This window comes from Diabrotica virgifera, chromosome 3 (genome assembly GCF_917563875.1).
Source record: "Diabrotica virgifera virgifera chromosome 3, PGI_DIABVI_V3a".
In the NCBI taxonomy this organism is placed as follows: domain Eukaryota; kingdom Metazoa; phylum Arthropoda; class Insecta; order Coleoptera; family Chrysomelidae; genus Diabrotica; species Diabrotica virgifera.
Window position 1 is genome coordinate 229055218 of NC_065445.1, and position 16214 is coordinate 229071431.

At 32.4% G+C, this 16214-nt stretch overlaps 1 protein-coding gene across 15 annotated transcripts in view; it reads right to left on the minus strand.

Annotated features, from left to right (window-relative positions):
* Positions 1–16214, minus strand: part of LOC126881576 (titin) — a 405229-nt gene that overhangs the window by 263796 nt on the left and 125219 nt on the right. For all 15 annotated transcript variants that reach the window (XR_007696921.1, XM_050645904.1, XM_050645903.1 and 12 more), the window contains one exon: positions 6131–6367. The gene's annotated coding sequence lies outside the window, so the exon portion shown is untranslated. The remainder of the gene's footprint in view (positions 1–6130; positions 6368–16214) is intronic.

Below are 16214 nucleotides of genomic sequence, written 5' to 3' on the forward strand. Positions count from 1 at the left end.
CACTGTTGCCTCACTTTTGAAAGTTCGCAGAACTTTCGCAATCTTGGACCGCGTTTGTTGCTACCTGTTGATCGCTACTGTGTGCTCTTAGTAATAACAACTGTCCTGCTCATGCGGCTGTTAGTAATGTATTAACGTGTAAGGATATAAACTTATGTTACTACCACCAAATGTTATCTATAATGTGACGTTTAGACCAAGGTAAAATAAGACGTTTAAAATAACATTACAGAACACTGCAAGTGTTAAAGTTAATACAAAACCTTGACAGTAATAATCAGAACAGCCGTACGGTTCCTCATGATATTGTCATGGTATCAGCATGATATTGTGATACACATTATCAAAATTTATATGATTAAAGACACTCCTAACGTACAGACATATAAATTTAGAAATAAAAGTATGCATCATTATATTTTATGCTATATGTAGTCCGTCCCACCTTGACTTTACAGTACATGAAACATAGGCAATGCAGTCCTTATGAGAGTTTTTAGCGCGGTGATGCCGATTTTATCAAAAAGAATTTGTAATCGAACATTAGAGAGATTAAATTAAACTGTTTTAGAAAGGCAATCTACAATTTTAAAATTCATATGCGTAATAGCTTAAGCGCATATGAATGAATTAAACGACTGCTCCACCATTTATTTTATACGGAGTTACCAAAGAAGTCAAAAAACTTTTAGGCTTAATAAAATCAGCAACAATGGATTTTACTTACAAATTACTAACGAACAATAATATGAAAATTCAACCAAACACCAAACAAATTAATAAATTAATTAAAGAAACCCTGGATGCTAACAAAATAGTACGACACACCTACAAATTACCGGAGGAAAAACTATACATAGTTGTGCTAAGGAATCTTCATCATAGTACTCCGCAAGATGATATAATAAATGTCTTAAAAAAACAAGGACATAACGTTAAATACCTAATGAATGTAAAAAATCGGGCAACAAATGAACCACGTGATCTCTTCTTCATAGATTAAAAAAAAAAAGTAAAACAACAATGATATATATAAAATAGGAACTCTGTTAAATGCAGTAATTCGATTTGAAGCCCCAAGGAAGAAACAAACCATAGTCCAATGTAAAAGATGCCAAAATTATGGTCATACACAAAATCAATGTACACTACAATACAGATGTGTCAAGTGTGCTGGACAACACGACTACCGTATATGTGCAAAAAAAAAGAAGACGGAAAACCAGCAAAATGTATTCTATGTGGGGGGGGGGGGCGCTCATCCTGCGAATTATAAAGGCTTTCAAGTCTACGTTGAATTATTAAATAAGAGATTTCCAAAAAACACTAACAACAATAATAATAAAAATGAATTCCAAAAAACCGAATCAATTTATCCATCTACATCGCAGCAATATATTGGCCCTAGACCAACGTCAAGCCCGCACCAACCAAAAACTGGATTAACATATGCACAAGCTACATCAAAAAAATATAGCTACCAATGATATCTATTCATATCTAAATCAACAAAACATGTACCTGCAACAACAAAATTTATTTCTTCAACAAACTTTGGAAAAACAGCAAAAAACCATAAATGAACTTACACAAGAAATCAGAGAACTAAGAGAAGAACTCAAACATGCACTCTCTCTGAAAACAAATGGGTGAGTTACTTAAGGTAGGACTCTGGAATGCAAATGGACTAGCAAATCATAAAAACGAATTACAATATTTCCTGTTAGAAAACAATATTGACATAATGCTAATATCAGAGACACATTTAACAAGCAACCACAACCTTAAATTTTATGGATATATAATTTATAATGCACCACACCCTGATGCTGAAAGGCATGCTAGAGCAGGTGCAGCCGTTATTATTCGAAAAGGGATTAAACACTATCACCTTGGTAACATAAAAGAGCCACACTTGCAGGCAGCAAGTATTATCATAGAAGATTGACTTGGACAAGTAGCAATATCTGCAGCATATCTTCCACCAAACTATCCACCGAATAAAGAATAATTTAATAATTATTTTAATTCACTAGGTAATAAATTTCTTGCCGGTGCTGACTATAATGCAAAACATGTGAGTTGGGGCTCTCGACTTTCTCCACCAGGTAGAGGTAAAATCCTCTTTCAAGTGATGCAGGAACTACATCTCAAACACTTATCTAGTTACACACCTACTTACTAGCCCACTGACCCTAGTAGACTTCCGGACTATCTTGACTTCTTTGTAAGCAAAGGTTTTGGAGAAGGCTATCTAAATACCGGGTGTCCATTTATATTTTCCCCCATTTTAACTACCTATAACTTCTAAACGGCTCAAGATAGAAACATGCGGTTTTCGCTGAAATGTTTTATTTTACTAAAAGTTTTGTATGAATCGATTGAGTTTTTTATATCGCTTTCAATTACGAAAATAAAAATTTCGGATTTTTGAAAAAAACTTTGTTGACTTTTTTTTAATGGAACACCCAGTATATTTTTTTGTAAATTGAAAGAACAATCATTCACCTATCCAGCGATATAAAGTTTTTTAAAATCGGTTGTCAAATCACTGAGTAATTACTTTTTAAAATGAGAGGTGCAGCGTGGATATCACATACCTAAATAACATGTAACTAAGCAAAATGATATTATGTTGTGATTTTCACATTGCATCTCTCATTTTAAAAATTAATTTCTCAGTCATTTGAGAACCGATTTTAAAAAAAATTATATCGCTGGATAGGTAAATGACCATTTTTTCAAGTTACAAAAAAATATACTGGGTGTTTTAATAAAAAAAGTCAACAACGTTTTTTTTTTCAAAAATCCGCCATTTTTTATTTAAAAGCGATATGAAAAATGTCCATTTACCTAAAAAATTTAAAAAACGACCATTTACCTATCTAGCGATATAAAAATTTTCAAAATCGGTTGTCAAATGACTGAGCAATTAATTTTTAAAATGAGAGATGCAATGTGGAAATCACATAACATAATATCAATTGGACCGCGTTATGTAATAGCGGATTAAGCGCCAAAATGTAGTTTTGAGATAAATCGGTTTAAAGATTTTAAATTTGTTTTTGGTACTATTTTTAAAATATAGTACTGACATGTTTCATATTTAATATATTAATGCAAATGTAAATAGACTTTTACATGTGTTTAAAATTTTTTAAAAATAATTTATATTTTAAAAGTTATTCGATCAAATGTCGCTTAATTCGTTAATGATTTTTTAAGATATGCATGAGTTAAGATCCGAATACCGGATTAAGAGACATATTTGGCGCTTAATCTGATGTTACCTTACAAAGGATGTATTTTAATTCGATATCTTCAACGTTAGTAAATATGTTATGTTTTGTAATAAAGAATTAACCGACTATTCGTGGCGCTTGATTCGTTATTACACTTACAAAGATGCGGATTTTTGTTTATGACAATGGATTATGTACCATTATTGGCGTTTAGTTCGATATTACAAATCCTAGTGTGGGATTTTTTTTAAGAAAATAAAAAATGTCGCTTAATACAGGCATTTAAAAACAGCTTTTTTTTTAAATTTTTTTACAAAAAACATATTTTTATACATAGATTTGCACCCTAGCTGCAAGATGGCACTATTATCTCGATTTTGGACTTTTGGCGGTTAATCCGTTATTACATAACGCGGTCCAATTTGCTTAGTTAGAGAGTTACACCTCTCATTTTAAAAATTAATTACTCAGTCATTTGACAACTGATTTTGAAAAACTTTATATCGCTGGATAGGTGAATGACCTTTCTTTCAATTTACAAAAAAATATACTGGGTATTCCATTAAAAAAAAGTCAACAAAGTTTTTTTCAAAAATCCGCCATTTTTTTTTCGTATTTGAAAGCGATATAAAAAATTAAATCCATTCAGACAAAACTTTTACTAAAATAAAACATTTCAGCGAAAACCGCATATTTCTATCTTGAGCCGTTTAGAAGTTATAGGCAGTTAAAATGGGGGAAAATATAAATGGACACCCGGTATTGTACCAAATTATGAAATTGCTTCAGACCATACCCCCGTAACGCTAAATTCAAAATTTGTTGAGAAGGAACGTCCAGCAAAACTGCACAATCATAAAACCGACTGGAATGAGTTCAGGGAAGAAATACATCAAAAAATATACCTTAATATTTCTTTCAAAACAAAAGATGAACTTGAATTGGCAGTATACGAATTTACTACACTTCTCCAAGAAGCTGCTTGGAATGCCACTCCAGAATGTAAAGATACACAGAATAAAAGAAACAATCCTATTAATATAAGAAACCAAATTAAAGAGAAGAGGAGACTAAGAAAGATATGGCAAAACACAAGGCAGCATCAAGACAAAATAAACTACAATAAAGCCGCAAGACAGCTGAAAAATACAATACTACAGCACAAAAACTCCTACATCGAAAATTATCTTCAAAATTTAACACCAACCGCAGATACCGATTATTCACTTTGGAAGGCCACCAGGAAATTAAAACAACCCAGTAAACACATACCAGCATTAAGAAATCCAGATGGCTCATGGTCGAGAACAGATCAAGAAAAAGCAGAGGCATTTGGAAAATATCTTAAAGAAGTTTTTCAACCTCTACCCTCTGTCAGTGCTGAAGAAGATGAGGCTATCTATGAAAGTCTAGCAACAATCCAACAGCCAAGTGAGCAAATTAAACAAGTAACAAAAAGAGATATAAAAAATACTATTCAATATAGATTAAAAACCAAAAAAGCTCCTGGCTATGACCTTATAACAGGAACTATCTTCTTCCAGATAAAGGTGTAGTTATGATAACACGACTATTCAACGCCGCAATAAGGCTCAAAATTGTACCAACGTAATGGAAAATTGCTGATATAATAATGATCCATAAACATGGTAAAGCACCTCACGAACATACCTCTTATCGTCCTATTAGTCTGTTACCGGTACTAGCTAAACTATTTGCGAAGCTATTAGCGACCAGGCTAATGAAGATAATAACTAATAACAATCTTTTTCCGGATCACCAGTTTGGTTTCAGAGAGAAGCATTCAACAATAGAACAAGTTCATAGAGTCGTTGACATAGTAAATAAAACTTTTGAAGAAAAAAAAGTACTGTTCTGCACTTTTTCTTGACGTCAGTCAGGCTTTTGATAAAGTCTGGCACGAAGGGTTGCTCTTCAAAATAAAAATGAACGTTCCTGATTCAATGTTTACTATACTAAAATCATGTTTAGAAGAAAGGTACTACCGTGTCAAGCATGAAGCAGATACATCAAAAATCTACCCTATACGATCTGGAGTCCCTCAAGGTAGTGTTCTAGGTCCTATATTATATCTAATATTTACACACGACATACCAACAAACGAAAATGTAGCGACTACAGACAATTAAACCTCGTACGAGAAGTAACGACATGTGAATACCTCGAAAGAAGATCGGCTATTATTCTTCTTGATGTGCCTATCCGTGACGAATTTTTGTGATCATGGCCATATTTCTCTTATCTGCCGCAGTGCGGAAAAGCTGCACAGATGTTGTGTCAAACTAGGTTCTGAGGTTCTTTAACCAGGATATTCTTCCTCCTGGACCTCACTTTCCAAATATTTTTCGCATAATGTTTCCGAAGTATTCCAACTTTCGAGATTTGATGGTGGTCAGTACCTCTCGGTTCTTCTGAGGATCTCCTCATTTGTGACATGGTCAGTCCACGGGATTTTAAGTATTCTACGATATAGCCACATCTCAAATGCTTCAAATTTTCTGCACATATCTTCATTCAAGGTTCATTATTCAACGACATACAAAAGGACACAGAAGACGTAGCCTCACAGCACTCTTACTTTTATGCCAAGACAAACAGGTTGTGGCTCTTGACGAATATCCCATCCGGTTGAAGACGCTACAACCAAAACCTACTTATCTCATACCGCCTCGCGTATTGTAAACTGAACTTGATTATGCTATTGTATGTAAACATTTAATTATCTTTCCCAATTCATTTTGAACCACACCATATAATACAGTCCACAAACTCTGAAATTATGTTAATATTTTCACATATTTATCTACATGCCTTAACTTTCCGAAATCTTTTTCAAAAACTACAAAATAAGAGAGAAAAATACGTACTTTTGATTTCTGTTGCTTGCCAGGTAGTGTCTTGAAGACCTCATCGTCACCAGGTGACGTTTTTACGATGTTTTCCTGATTGGTATCGATAGTGTGGTAACCCTTGTAGTTCAGATTGTTGATATCGGAAGGGGTTACTTGATCTATGAATTCGATGTTGTCGATTTTGTCGAAGACCGAAGACAGTGCGTCGGGCGTAGGCACACTGCCTTTGATTGGTGGAAGTGTCGATGTGTCCTGGAAGAAGAAAAATGCATAATATATACGTGAATATCGAAAGGCATGTATTAAAAATACAGTATGGTTTAGATATAGATACAAATTACTTGTATTTTGAAGCAGAAAATTGTTTTTTCTTAAAAGTATCAAAAACAAAATTTTTTAAAATGTGTTGGTAAGGGGTAAGCGTGCCAGTATTATTGTTAATCAAATGTAACATGCCTTAAACTTGGTAACTACCTGGTGTTCGAAGGAAAGACTTCCAATAAACCCTAAACAAAGACACTTGTTTCATTCACTAATAGCAGGGAATTAATAATTCATCTTCCGATCACGAATTGATATTCGTGTTTCATTCGACAGCGAATTAAACAGAAGAGGTTAAGTAGACAGGATTTCTAGATAGGAACTAAGTGGATTCAGCACCTTTAGCTTGGACCTTGATGCGTTACAAATTGCCTTCCTCTCTACATATATGTAAGAACGAGATAGCTATGTAGTGTCTTTAGTTTAATGCGGGTCAACATCTGGAGACCTAGCTGGATAATACTTGAAGATTTTAGGGATTGGAACAACGCGATCTATATACAATATGTCTCCAAAATTAGATCCAGGTCAAACACAGGTAAGTCAATTCGGCTAAAATATTTATTCCCTCAAGACAGTCAAGCTGAGTCAAGCTGCACTGAAGGCTACTCCAAATATCAGTTTATAATTGCAAAAAGTTCCAAACCCAAAAACCAAAACAACTAAGTTCTGGGAGTAACAAGATGCTGTTAACAGATGGTTGATAATCCTAATAAACTAGGAGTCTTTTTAACGAGTTAGAACAATTTTGCGGTATTCCAAAAAACAGAATAGTAGAGGATTCTGAAATTAGGTCAAGGAACTTAGTGAAAACTATTGCGAAAATATTCCATGTCTAGGCAAGCAAAAAGGTTATTGCCAGCCTTCTGCTAGATATGCAAAAGTACTAAAAGTTCCTAAAACTGAACTCGGTGTACCAACATATCCTCTCACCATTCACAGCATGCTGAGGTATTATCTTAATAATAGGAACAAGTCAGAAAGCGAAAAATGAAAAAGAAATGACAGATCATGCTTATGTCACTGCGTAGCATTTTTCTACAAACGTCCAAGTTCTTAGTACTACTATTACTCTCTCGGAGATAAAGGATATGCCTTGTAGAAAGCTGATCAACTTTGCTAGATGTATTGGTATTTTAGAGTTCAAAGGGATTACAGTTATGTGTACAAGATATGGCTAGATCTAGTATGTGCTTGAAAACTGACAAAATATAGAAAGAAAGACAACGCCCGACCACACCCTAACGTTTAATAACCTGCCAGAAGGCATTAAGATTCTAGTTAAAAGAAATAACAGTAGAGATAAAAATTATTTTCTGGAATTAATTTAATGCTCGTAATTTGTATCAACATGGTTTATTTAGTCTAGACCTGAGAAGAGTAAACCAAATAATTATTTATACATATATATTTGATTGAGAGTACAATAGCAATAATAGCATCTACAGTGATACAATCAAGCAGAAAGCTGTGCTAAGAATAGATCTCTTCCCAAGTAACGATATCCCATAAAGCCATTTACATCCCATAAAGCCATTTACAAGAAGTGCATTAAAATGTCTCAAAAACGAAAATAATATATAGTCCATGTGGTGAGACCGCTCCCGTCTGGAAAAATTTCTGATTCGGATTCTTTGTGGATTCCTATTCAAAAATGTCCCCTTTAAACAAATCTGAAGGGTGCCGGGCGGAATTTTTGGGCAGAAATTGTTTAAACAATTTTTTTAAACAAATACAAAAGATCGCGTTTTTTTGCTCCGGAACATATATTTTTAAGTTTTGTCGGTCATTCTGAACAAGAAAGGTATCTTGTAAATTTTCTCAAAAATTGATAGTTTTCGAGTTATAGGCGATTTAAAATTTGAAAAATGCGAAAATACGCATTTTCGAGGCTTAAAAACTCATATTCAAATTAGTATTTTTGAGGTTGCCAGATACTTAAATTGAAGACTAAATATTCAGCTTCCAGATTCTGAAGAGTGATCGCGTCTAACTTTAATTTATACTGTTGTTTTTTAATTGTTAAATTTGCGTGTTTATCCGATTTTTTTGCCGGTGCGGCGCGCTCCGTTTCAAAAATCTCCTATTTTCCTCCGAAAAATATGTTTTCTAGATTCTTTGGGACATTCTAAATAAAATATGTTTCTTGACATTTTTCTCAAAAGTTAATAGTTTTAAAGTTATAAGCGATAAAATCCGAAAATGTGTTTTTAAGTCATTTTTCGGATTCTAAATCGCTTATAACTTAAAGACTATTAACTTTTGAGAAAAATATCAAGAAACCTATTTTATTTAGAATGTCCCAAAGAATCTAGGAAAAATATTTTTCGGAGGAAAATAGATTTTTGAAATGGAGCGCGCCGCACCGGCAAAAAGATCGGATAAACACGCATATTTAACAATTAAAAAACAACGGTATAAATTAAAGTTAGACGCGATCACTCTTCAGAATCTTGAAGCTGAATGTTCAGTCTTCAATCTAAGTATCTGACAACCTCAAAAATACTAATTTAAATATGAGTTTTTAAGCCTCGAAAATGCGTATTTTCGTATTTTTCAGATTTTAAATCGCCTATAACTCCAAAACTATCAATTTCTGAGAAAAATTACAAGATACCTTTCTTGTTTAGATTGACCCAAACAATCTAAAAATACATGTTCCAGAGCAAAAAACATGATCTTTTGTATTTGTTTAAAAAAATGGTTTAAACATTTTCTGCCCAAAAATTCCGCCCGGCTCCCTTCAGATTTGTTTAAAGGGGACATTTTTGAATAAGAATCCACAAAGAAACCGAATCAGAAATTTTTTTCAGACGGGAGCGGTCTCACTACATGGACTAATAATGATTACGATGTAAATAAAAATTATCACTAATTTGTGGTCATTTCTAAAAAACGGCAAAATAATTGATGATGTTTGTCAGCTCCTTTGTTGCACATGTATGAGATAACGAATTATTCTTTATCTTATGGGCCTTCTCTATTCACGGAACCTAAAGTGTGCTAAAGTCATCAAATAAAGCTGCTTCACTTTAAGCCACATCAAACCAGATATTTTAGCAATATTCAAATCTTCAAAAGGGCTCTAGAAAGACTTGCTAGAGCCCTTAAATACTTAGTATTTTATGATACTATCGTGAAATAATTTAATGATCCCATTTTTAATATTTACGTTGTGATTTGAAGGTTAATTGAAATACCTGTTGGTGTGATTTTAAATAGTTATAGGAACTTACTATATCCTAATAGAAATAATTATCCTTTGTCACTTATACAGAAGAAACGTCAAGAATACTTATAAGAAGTGATTCGAAGAGAACAACAATACGCATACCAAAGAATATAGAATCTCATCTCCCATACATAAAAGACTTATCAGAAATACTCAAAAACAACTTTAAAATTACAACATTTATAACAACCAACACACCGAGGTTTATCTTATCCAAAACCAAACCTAAAATTGAACAAGTTTACAAAAAAATAAGAGACAATTTCATAAGATAACCGGAACATGGAAAGGGAAAATTAAGAAAGCAGCTCTGATTTTAATAAATGAAGCAAATTGTGCAAACCTGTTAATTGAATACAACAAGATCTGGTTGACTATACTGAAAGAAGTTTACAAAAAGAAAATACTAACACTAATCTGATTTTTTTAATTTTGATTTTTTTTGATTAGGGAATTGATCTAGCAATCTTTTAATTACAAATTTATATACCTATCTACAAAAAATATACCCTACAAAATATTATTGATTTTTCTTCCTAGGCCCCCTAGGCGATGTATTATTAATCCTATTTGAATAGACTATAAATATCTTGTTTTTTTACTTTTTTACATCGTTTGCTTAATATATCAGTGAAATTTTTATCGAAATAAGTTATGGATATTTAAAACATGCGATATTTACACAAATGAGTGATTTTATTTAAAACATATTCAAATTTTGAGACGTCGTATATCAGTAATAATTATTACTCACTAATTTATTTATGATTCACATCATAAAACATTATTATAGTAGGTAGCGAACAAAAAATGCCTGTAGATAGATAAATTTATTATATCCCAATGCTCTTTAGTGTAGGAAACAGAGGTTGAACCTTGCAAAATGGACACAAGTCCGGTTTTATTTTTTTTCTGGTAGATCAAGGGGTGCTTATTATAAGACTAACTTTTTCTGAAACAATTTCGCCCCGGAACCCCCTTTTTCACCCCTTTAAAGGGGGTAATTTGTGGTTTTTGCGGAACGTAGCCATTCCTGTACCTTTTACAAAAAAATTTTTTATAGAAATATGAAGATGACTATATTTTCTATGATTTATTACCCGACAGCATATGTCTATCATCCACCGTTTAGCGGGGGTGGCGCCTTAAAGTTGACAAGTTTTTAAAAAATATATAATTTTCCCTAACTGTAACGGAAATTAAGAAAAAGTCCTGCGACAATTTTTCACAAATAAGTGACTGATTTTTTGGTATAGGTTTCACTTAAGGGTAGTTGCCCTATTTTTAATTACAGGGTGTTACATTTTAAAAAACCCCTTTTTATATCATCTGAACCGTTTATGCTAGAGTAAAAAGACTTTCAGAGATTACCTACGTACTGGTGCTATTTACAAATTTGTATAATTTACCCCCATTTTTTCCTCGGAACCACCCAAAAAAAAAGAATTTTTAATAAATAAAGTGATTTTCTTGAAATCCTTCACACACAATGCTCTTTATTAATATGCTTCATATATCATTTTGTGCACGTTATTATTACCCATGCATGGACACCAAAAGCGATTTCCTAGTGCAACCCCTGTAGCCAAAAAAATAAATAAATAAAATGGGGGTTGAAACTTTTTTTGTTTTTTGCTTTTTGATCCATATGGGCATATGCTTCATCAATTCTGCTTTTCAAAAATATATATGGTTATTGCAACATTCCTGCGGAAACCACCCCTATCCTTGAAAATATACTGCAGAAACTACCCCTATCCCTTGGCGAGCATGTTTTTACGATTTTCTCATTACCTATGCATTATTTTTAAACAAAACTTATACTAGGTTAAAGACCACTATTAACTCTAAAAATTAGGCCCTATTCATGTTTTTCGTATAAGCAACCGTTACGGCACAGTGGCGCCGTAAACTTCGTGATATGCTTTGGCGGGCTCCAGTTTTTGTTTTTTATTTCGTCACTTGTTTGTTTTATTGATAAAGTACTTATGTAAAATAAAACAACACAGTGTAAGCTACAAATTATGACCTATACATATTTAACATTCTTTGACCCCCAAAGCCACAGTGGTGGCCCAAAATCAATTTTTGCATATTTTCGCCACCTACACGTATTTTATTTCATTAATGCTACCTTAATAGCACAATATTCACCCTTAAGTGGTCGCTAAGCAGTGGCGGATCCAGGGAGGGGTCATGGGGGCGATCATCCCCCCCTCTCACACCCAAAGTGATATTATATTGAAAGATTATAAAAATATTCATTTATTTTTATAGAAATTTAGCCAATTGGCACCCCCCTTAACGATGCTGGATCCGCCACTGTCGCTAAAACATAAAAAGTACCCCATCATTATAAAAATAATAATATAAGTATTTCTATAAAAATAAATGAATATTTTTATAATCTTTAAATATAATATCACTTTTGGTTTGAGGGGGGGGGGGTGATCGCCCCCATCACCCCTCCCTGTATACGCCACTGCTTAGCGACCACTTAAGGGTAAATATTGTGCTATTAAGGTAGCATTAATGAAATAAAATGCGTGTAGGTGGCGAAAATATGCAAAAATTGATTTTGGGCCACCACTGTGGCTTTGGGGGGCAAAGAATGTAAAATGTGTATAGGTCATAATTTGTAGCCTACACTGTGTTGTTTTATTTTACATAAGTACTTTATCGATAAAACAAACAAGTGACGAAATAAAAAACAAAAACTGGAGCCCGCCAAAGCATATCACGAAGTTTACGGCGCCACTGTGCCGTAACGGTTGCTTATACGAATAAAATGAATAGAACCTAATTTTTAGAGTAAATAGTGGTCTTTAACCTTGTATAAGTTTTGTTTAAAAAGAATGCATAGGTAATGAGAAAATCGTAAAAACATGCTCGCCAAGGGATAGGGGTAGTTTCTGCAGTATATTTTCAAGGATAGGGGTGGTTTCCGCAGGAATGTTGCAATAACCATATATATTTTTAAAAAGCACTATTGATGAAGCATATGCCCGTATGGATCAAAAAGCAAAAAACAAAAAAAAAGTTTCAACCCCCATTTTATTTATTTATTTTTGGCTACAGGGGTTGCACTAGGAAATCGCTTTTGGTGTCCATGCATGAATAATAATAACGTGCACAGAATGATATATGAAGCATATTAATAAAGGGCATTGTGTGTGAAGGATTTCAAGAAAATCACTTTATTTATTAATTCTTCTTTTTTTGGGGTGGTTCCGAGGAAAAAATGGGGGTAAATTATACAAATTTGTAAATAGCACCAGTACGTGGGTAATCGCTGAAAGTCTTTTTACTCTAGCATAAACGGTTCAGATGGTATAAAAAGGAGTTTTTTTAAATGTAACACCCTGTAATTAAAAATAGGCTAATTACCCTTAAGTGAAACCTATACCAAAAAATCTGTCACTTATTTGTGAATACTAGTCGCAGGATTTCTTCCTAATTTCCGTTACAGTTAGGGGAAAATATATATTTTTTAAAAACATCTTTTTTAAAAACTTGTCAAATTTGGGGCGCCACCCCCGCTAAACGGTGGATGATAGACATATGCTGTCGGGAAATAAATCATATAAAATATAGCCCTCTTCATATTTCTATAAAAAAATTTTTTTGTAAAAGGTACAGGAAGGGTTACGTTCCGCAAAAACCACAAATTACCCCCTTTAAAGGGGTGAAAAAGGGGGTTCCGGGGCGAAATTTTTTCAGAAAAAGTTAGTCTTATAATAAGCACCCCTTGATCTACCAGAAAAAAAAACAAAACCGGACTTGTGTCCATTTTGCAAGGTTCAACCTCTGTTTCCTACACTACTTTTATTTTGGTGAAATCATGCAATTAATTATAAAATGGATAAGGAGGGTATCAACGAAGGTGACTAATATTTGAACCAATTTGGATGTTTGCTGTAACTTTGCGATGTTGTCATAATTACAATGTGTCGTAGTTGTCAGGTAAATATAACATGAGAAAACCCAAAAAGAAACCATGTTTTCTAGACAATTTTACATGAATTTGGACAACAAACGAGCAATTGTTAGAACAAATATTGTCGAAATGTTTTGATTAATACTGTCAAATGAATTTTAAATATCAATACAGATCAACCTCAGAAGCTTATATAATTTTCATGAATAAGATCAAATCCCTTCGGAATATGGGAATGTATAACTATGTATATCTAAAGAACCAATATGTATATCTAACGTATGAAAAAGAACATATTTGTGCCTTCCATGCCTTGTAGTTCCTAATATACGTTAAGGTGATACAGTAGCGATCAACAGGTAGCCAAAACGCGTTCCAAGATTGCGGCTGTAATTTTGAATATTTTTTCGAGATATTTGGCACACGTATTCGTAATATAATAAAGAATGGCGGTACAGAGCCCAATTTCAAAAATATATTAATATGTGGAAATTACTCTGTAATTCAATACAATATTAAAAAACCGAGCCTGTACCGCCATTAAAAAGAACACAAAAATACACTTTCTTCAAATAACTTTTTTCATCCGATGCCTAGATTTTGAGTCATTTTGGAACTACTAAAATTTTTTATTCCATTAGTAGTTCCAAAAAGACACAAAATCTAGGCATCAGATAAAAAAGTTTATTTGAAGAAAGTGTATTTTTTTGTTCTTCTTAATGGCGGTACAGGCTCGTTTTTTTAATATTGTATTTAATTACAGAGTAATTTCCATATATTAATATATTTTTCAAATTGGGCTCTGTACCGCCATTCTTTGTTATATTACGAATACGTGTGCCAAATATCTCGAAAAAATATTCAAAATTACAGCCGCAATCTTGAAACGCGTTTTGGCTACCTGTTGATCGCTACTGTATCACCTTAAGTCTGTGAAGTGTGTTAAAAATAGGACATTCCTGATTTTTTCAGACAGTTCCATCAATTTAATTGTGAGATATGTGCCAAACTCGTTTTATCCGCAATTAAGTATTTAAAATTTGATGTCACTCCAACAACGGCGTCTTTGTTAGAAGTTATATAGGGTAATTATACAGTGATGGGCGTCTTTATATAATATATGTAGATTCTATAGCAAAAAATGTTTTTTATAGATCTAATTCAGATAGATAAAATATATTAACGTACAGGGTGATTTATTAGTGGGGTAAAGCTCTGTAGATCCGTTATAGTAATAGATAGCAATAAAAGTTAATAACAAAAATTGTAACCAACTTTGAGCTTCACACTTCAAAATTAATTAGAATGTTACAGGGTGTTCGATAACATACTGGCAGACCAAACTTATCTTTTTTTAAATGGAACACCTTATATTTTATTTTATATTGGAAATCTTCTTAACTTCTCCATTACAAAAATATAAAGGTTTGTTATGTTATACATGGTCTTTACAAAGTTATAACCAATTTTATATAAAAATCGTAACAAGTTCAACTCCCTGTATAAATAAAAATAAGCACAAAAGCAATGGATTATTGATGCCATATTTTTTTATTTATTGTCAAAGTTTTCATAAATAATTTATATTGCTAATTTTCCTTATATTGAATAAAGGGTGAGTCAAAACGCAAGTACATTATTTTCTCAGTACAAAATGGAACGCCTGCATTTTATATCGCTATCGAAAAATATCATTACCGTACTTTAATTTTTATATAACATTCCGTATGTCTAAATTTATTAGTTTTAGCGATATTTTCATTTTTCACAGCAAATTATTAATTACGGGTCTAAATCTTTCCAAATTTTAAGTAAGCCATGACTGAATTGTCAAAAACTGACAATTTACGATTAATGATTATCAATCTGGTAATAAATGTAATACTGTAGCAAATAAAGAAAGAAATATAATTTATTCGTAATGAATTTTACAAAAAAAAACACAAACACAAAATACAACATTTTGTGAAAACAATTAAAAACTACTTTTGTATGTAAATGTAACAATGTAACAAATAACGAACAAAAAATAATTTATCAGTAAAAAATTTTACAAAGAAAAAACATGAACACAAAATATAACATTTTTGAAAAAACTAAGAGCTACTTTTAATAAAAAATTTTAAATATTTAATTACAGAAGTTGTTCAAAATGACCGCCTACCATATTTATGCATGCCTAAAAACGGTCATTGAATGAGTTACTTACACTATGAAGCAATTGTAAATAATTAACACTTCAAAATACACTTTGAAAATACTGGTCCATGGAAAAATGAAAATATCTCGAAAACTAATAAATTTAGACGTAGGGAATGTTGTATACAAATTAAAGTACGGTAATGGTACTTTTCGATAGTGATATAAAATACAGGGTGTTCCATTTAACATTACTGAGAAAATAATGTACTTCCGTTTTGACTCACCCTGTATTCAATACAAAAGAAAATTAGCAATATCAATCATTTATGAAAATTTTGACAATAAATAAAAAAATATGGCATCAAAAAACCATTGCCGTTGTGCTTATTTTTATTTATACAGGGAGTTGAACTTGTTACGATTTTCATATAAAATTGGTTAAAACTTAAATACCCTGTATAAGATAC